This window comes from Acipenser ruthenus, chromosome 1, assembly GCF_902713425.1.
Source record: "Acipenser ruthenus chromosome 1, fAciRut3.2 maternal haplotype, whole genome shotgun sequence".
Classification (NCBI taxonomy): Eukaryota; Metazoa; Chordata; class Actinopteri; order Acipenseriformes; family Acipenseridae; genus Acipenser; species Acipenser ruthenus.
The window spans coordinates 41144999-41151747 of NC_081189.1; the positions used below are offsets into that span (position 1 = coordinate 41144999).

At 40.3% G+C, this 6749-nt stretch overlaps 1 pseudogene; it reads left to right on the forward strand.

The window, feature by feature from the left end:
• Positions 1–2400: 2400 nt before the first annotated feature.
• On the forward strand, positions 2401–3430 carry LOC117420510 (queuosine 5'-phosphate N-glycosylase/hydrolase-like; annotated as a pseudogene).
• The last annotated feature ends 3319 nt before the right edge of the window (positions 3431–6749 follow it).

Consider the following 6749-nt stretch of genomic DNA (forward strand, 5'->3'; position numbering starts at 1 on the left):
ACCAGGGATGATGAAAGGATTTCGCTCACTCCCGTCTAGCTTGGCATTGTTCAGGCGACCGCTGATCCTCATCCGGCCATCCTCGTCGATGATGGGATTCAACTTTCTATGAGGGCTGCCCTTAGGAATATCTTCTTTCTTGTTGATGCACCTGATCTTTGCCTGGGAGAGTTCATCAATGGGAGAGTTCATCAATGGTTCGTGATTTTGCGCAGTGGTGCCAATCGTGTCAACTGCTTGATCCAACATCAGGTGTCCGGTGGGAGGAGCGAGCAAGGTGGTTAAGACGCGCTCCTCCCACACGTGGTGAAAATGATGTGAACCATGCTGGTTTTCAGGTGTAGTGCCGGTAGCAAGACAGTCACCTGAGGACGGTTCTCTGTGTCTGATCCAGGGTCCACAAGTTCAAAGGGGTCTCTTATAGCTGGTGGTGTATCTTCGTGGTGTAATAGGAATGCTGGCCCTGTTAACCATGTCGTACACATCAGATGAGCTGCAGGAACCGACCTAGTAGTGTGGTCTGCTGGGTTTTGATCAGTAGGAACGTTTTGCCACTGCTCTGGTTGCGTTGACCTACAGATACATTCCACCCTGTTGCTAATATACACATAGAATCTTCTGGTTTGGTTGTATATGTAACCCATGACTACCTTGCTGTCGGTGTAGAACTTGATGGCGTCAGGTTTGATGTCCATTTCGCCTGATATCAGCTCAGCTATTTCTACTGCCACCACAGCTCCACACAGCTCAAGTCTTGGAATAGTGTGTTCAGGCTGCGATGCTAGCTTAGCCTTACCTAGGATGAACCATACGTGGCACATTCCCTCAGCGTCTGTGGTTTTTAAGTAAGCCACCACTGCTATGACTTTCATTGAGGCGTCTGAAAAGACACAGACCTCTCTGCGCTGAGCTGCGGCAAGAGATGTAGGAGCTTAAAGGCTGTAGGAGCTGCTTGAGGGCCTGTAGAGAATCTTTCCACATTTACCATTCCTGTTGCTTTTCTACAAGTAGTGGGTTGTCCCAGTCCTGTGTCTCTGAAGAAATCTCTGAAGAAGTCCTGTGTCTCTGAAGTTAGGACCTCCCTTGTATGGTGACCGGAGCCACAAACCCGAGCAGGTCATAGAGGCCATTCACTGTTGACAGGACAACACGTCGAGTGCACGTTTTTTTTTTATCAATTGACACCTGCAATGTGAATGTGTCCGACTTGAGGTCCCAGCTTAGCCTGAGGCTACGTTTAATAGGTGGCGTGTCGACGCCGAGGTCTAAGTACTTCAGGTCGTTTGCGTGGTCGTCTGAAGGGAATGCCTTCATTAATGGCACTGTTGGAGGCTATTTTGTAGAGCCTCAGGTTAGTGACAGCTAACATTTCCTGTGTTCTTTTGAGCAGATCGATGGCCTCTGCGTCTGTAGGCATTGATTTAAGTCCATCGTCTACATTTAATTTTCTACAAACTGTTTGGCGTCGGTACTGTACTTCCTTTCTCCTTCCTGTGCTATCTTTCTGAGTCCCTAGGTGGCCACTGCAGGTGACGGGTCATTACCGAAGACGTGTACCCTCATCCTGTACTCAACGATCTCGTCATCGATGTCATTGTCACGGTACCACAGGAATCTTAAGTAATTTCTATTGTCTCCTTGAATGACAAAACAGTGGAACATCTGCTGGATGTCGGCTTGTGACAGGGAGCGAGAGGATCGGATCTGTAAATCTCTCTCCCGACCCAAGAGGACGGTAAGCAGAGGTACTTGCACGCCTGTGCTGAGAGCAGCCGGCTTGAAGGCTGGGGCGGAAAGGGAAGTCAGCTGTCTTGGTGCAGGGTGGAACGTCCATACTAGGGGATAAGGTTACTGTGATCAGCTGTGTTGCGTTAGACAGTGGGCAGGTATTTCTCCTACTATTTTATGATGTTTGCAATCATCCACAATGCAGGAGCTGCTATTCATTTCCAGTTGCCTGCCTTAGATACATGTAATATTGGCTAGATGAGCCAAAGTGTCTTTAGAAAAGTAAGAGCCAGCACCATCTAGTGAGCTGCCACTTTGAATCAAGTTTCCTTTTGTTTTTGCTGGCAATAAACAGAAGTGATCTAGATGGCGATTGGTGCTTACTAATATAAAGACACTTTTGCTGATCTAACCTACAATAAACATGTGGCAGACAACAAGAAGTGAAGAGTGCTCCTGAACTCCAAGTCAAAGCACTAAAAAACAGACTTATAAAAACATTTGACTAATTGTAAAAGAACCACTGCAAACATCTTACAAAATGTAAGGAACAGTGAATGAGAAAATGCAACTTGCTCTTTAATGAAAGATTATTTTTTCAGGTATTCCAATCAGAGGCATCATATTTTGCAAACATGACCTGGGATGATCTGAAGCATGTGTTGCGTTCAGATGCCCATGATTAAAGAAAGGCATCAAGCTCTTACCGAGTCTGGAAAAGTGCGGCTCTTTCCTTAAGTTTATTAGAAAGGGAGGTAACAGTGCTGAAAAAATGATCAAGCTCATTGTAGAGACTATACCATCAAACAGAGACAAAGCTGCTTTCGAGGTGAGCTTATTTTTCAACTATCAGAAGGAACTTGCAGTGTTTTATATAAATAGATTGAAATGTACTTTTATTGCTGCAGCCTGTTAACATTACATATTGGCAACAGGAAGGCGATACAAGTTATTAACAGTGCCTTCATTGGCTGGCATTTCTACCATTTTCACTTTAGGGTAAAAATGTTGCTTTTTACAAAAGAGCACAGATCCTTGTGGAAGATTTCTGGGACATATTAGAAGCAGGAGGAGCTCCTGACATTGGCTACCTGACAATGTTCACTGACTACCGGGTCCCCCAGGCTATCGTCTACCAAGGGGCACTGAGATACTCCAGTGAGCTAACAAAGACTATCAAGGAAGGTTTGTGACACTGATGATTTTACTTGGGCTGTAACACAACTGTTATAGTCGGTTCAAAGTGTTTCAACCAATCACAATGCAGCCTTTACCTGAGCAAACCAGTACACTAAAACCTTACTGTCAATACAGAATAACTCAATTTTATGTCTGAAACCAAAAGAATGTGCCATTTTGCATATCCACCATTGAGAGAAGACACAGAAAACAACAAAGCCATTATACGTTGGCATAATAACATAATAGGGTTATTGTGTTATTTTGTATGTTTACTGACATACTGGAACTTCTTGCGAATGTGTACGGTAACTTTCAAGCACAATCTTTGTGTGTTATAGGAGTGATTTTGGCATCTGGAGATCGACGGGAAGTGGAAATCCAGGGCTGTTCCATTTGGTGTGTTGAGAGGATCAGGGAGCAGTTGTGGGATGTTGCTGAACAAAGAGAAGGGTTCAAACTGGAACATGTGAACTCAGCTGTTATTGATGTCTACCTGTGGCCTCGCTGCATTTATTACTAGCCCAATTCACAATTACATTTTATTTTTAAATGTCTGTTTTGATGAATTAGTTTAATAAAGTGTTATCTCTCTGTTATGTTAATGGTAGGGGCCGTGTTATCAGAATTTAAGAATTTAAGCATGTACTGTTTCAGTGTATTAAGGTTCTATGCCATGCCTTCAAGTAATCTGTCTGTTGCACTTCCTATATCATTTTACCTCAGCAGTGTGGCCACTGGTTGCAAAGCATAGCAGTCATTGGGGGAATCAGATGGTTGGTTTGTAGCAGGAAAGAAGTTGTTAAAGGGATGGGGTCAGTTTCCCTGTACAGGGGAAATGACACACAAAGTGCAAGACTATTATTATTATTATTTATTTCTTAGCAGGAAGTTAGGTAAACAAACAACTTCCCTTAACCTAGTGTGGTAGATGATATGTTGGTGATTAATTGAAGCAAACAAACTGCCAGCAAAAGATAATAGGAAAGCACACAATGTGCTATTTTATGTAACTAGTATTTTATACCATAGGTGTCAGGTATGGCCTGACTTGAGGAGCAAAGATATCTGTTTTTGTGGGGGCTGAAGTAAGGATACGTACAAAGTGATTTGCGGCTGCAAAACACCCATATTGCGGCCAAAATCAGTGTTTTGCATGCTCAAGCCATTAAAAATGTGGCGTATGTAAAGAATGTTTTTTACCTGCTGTTCTGCACCTGCTATTAAATTAGCACTTTGCCATCATAAATCCATTTAAATGATGTTGAAATGTATTCAAATGAAGAAAAGAGCATGGAATTGGGCAGAGATCTGGAATACTAAGAGGGAGCAAACATTATAATGTGATGTAAGGATTTTGCCTTGCACTTGGGCAATTGCTGACCCTCCAAAAACCTTCCACCACCTCTTACAAGGTGCAAACCATTGTAGACACGAGTAATTGAGAGCTGTATAAAACCACACACCTGCAGAGACCTGTCATTGGCCTCAGGATAACAGCTGTGGAACACTGATGCAGCAACGCTTGGCTCTTGTTGAGGACAGGCAGAAAAACCTTTGGATGAGAAGGCAGAGACAGAGAAGACTCTGCATATTCAAACCCAGGGTTGCTTTGTTTGGGATGCCGGAGGATGCGGTGGTAAGGCGTTATCATCTCACTCCGCAGGTCATCCTAGACCCCGTTCACACTACTGTTCTGACCCAGCGCTGCCTCAGGGTCACTCACAATGGAAGAGCTATCGGGATATACAGTAATCCTTGATTTGTTTCTTATTAATATTTCTTTTTTTCAATGCAGCACAGTAGCAATGTTGTGCTATATATATATATATATATATATATATATATATATATATATATATATATAAAAACTATATATATACATACAGTATATATATACAGTATATATATATATATATATATATATATATATATATATATATATATATATATATATATATATATTATTGACTATTTTTACTTAATGTTATGGTTTATCAATGATCTTAATATTTGTGGATGAGAACAGTATTTTGAGTGTGTGTAAAAGCAAGCAGCTAAAAGAAATGATCAGCATTTTAATGTAAAGACGCACACCTCTGTAGCTATGTATATCATCACGTGCAAAATAAACAATGGTGGCTGAATATGTCAATTCACCGCATTATTGATCATTATTGAGATCCACAATCCTGTATTTTATTTATATAAGAAAGAATTTATTTATCACTTAGTTACTAAATAACAAGAAGAAAAGGTAATTTTGAAAAGTCGAGCACAATTATAAATGCACTGCAGCTTGTATATTATGTGAAAGAAACAACCTGAACGTAAACCTGCTAGTTTTTGTTTAAATTTAATATTTTTATAATTAAAGTTGTATGATGTAGAAATAATTACCATTCAATATTGCTCCACTGCCATCTTGGCTAGCAGAGCATTCACCCAGCTGGATTTCACCTTTTCATCACCTGGTTGACTGTCCTCCTAGTAACACTGACAGCAGTGACTTTCCCTACTATTGAGTACCATATTAATCAATCAATCAATCAATCTATTTTATATAGTGCCATTTATAGTGGACCACCATCACAAAGCGCTTTACAAGATGCAGTAACACCAAAATCCATAATACTTTAAATACAGAGAAGTGCCTGATACAATACAGTGAAAAATGTATAATACATGACATAGTAGCATAATACATGAAATAGTAGCAACAACACAGCAGCTAATAGCAGATATCAGGCTTAAAGATCATGGAAAGCAGTTGAGAACAAGTGGGTCTTGAGAGTTGATTTAGCCTCTTTGGTAGCATTACTTGTAAAATATCCACACCAGGTTGTGATTTAACAGTTAAGCACTTTATTTTGTATCACACCACATGTACATACATCTACAATCACCATCTTCTCTCTCTCACCTTTGACCTCCCATCATCCCACTAGAGTAGATGCTGCTTAAAGTGATAACACCCCGATATTCTACATTATTGATGTTGGCTGAGGCTTTTCCAAATAACTCAATTTCATGCTGAGTGACCTCAGCTGTAAGGACCCTCAGCTCCTTCTCAGAAAACGTATTCTTTTCTGTGCGCCAAGAGGACTTTGCAGCCCTTCCTGTGACATATTTTTCTCCACAAATCTGATACAGTGCCTACTGCTCCCTGTACTCCTAACTCACCTCACCTCTGGGCTGTAAGTGTGGCTGCTAAATAGCCCGATGCATAAGCGGCCTTCATTGCGAGCCTCATTATCATGATTGCAGCTCATTATTTGTGCGTGTTGAGTAATTTGCATTGCTCTTATGCTTAAATAATGTCTGGCTGCTAGGCAATTTGGATTTTGCACCCACAGTTGTTTGCACTACACCTATCCTTACATTAGCCCCATTGTATTTGCAATAAATTAACAAATGATGGTGTTGTCTTGTTGGTGAAAATTGCATAGGTTTAAACTAAGTTTTTTTTTTAAATCAAAATTGCATTTAAGATGTATTTAATTAATTGAATCTTAATACTATTTGTTAAACCAAACATCATATTCTATTGTCAAAACAGATTTCTCTAGAAATCCTCTGGTTAGAGCCTATTTGAAAAAAGACAAACTAAACACTTACAAATACACTACAGTTTAAAAAAATAAAACATTGCATAAGTAAAATAACTTTTAAAATAAGTTTTATCAAGTGAGAAAAAAGACGTATTATAGATATTGTCATTTGGTTCAGAAGAGCCAGCCGTCTGATGTTTTTGCTATTACAGAAACATAAAAAATAACTACCAGTTTTCTGCCTTGGCGGCGCTGTGCTATTCTTGTGTACATTATAGTTGGGGGTTCATC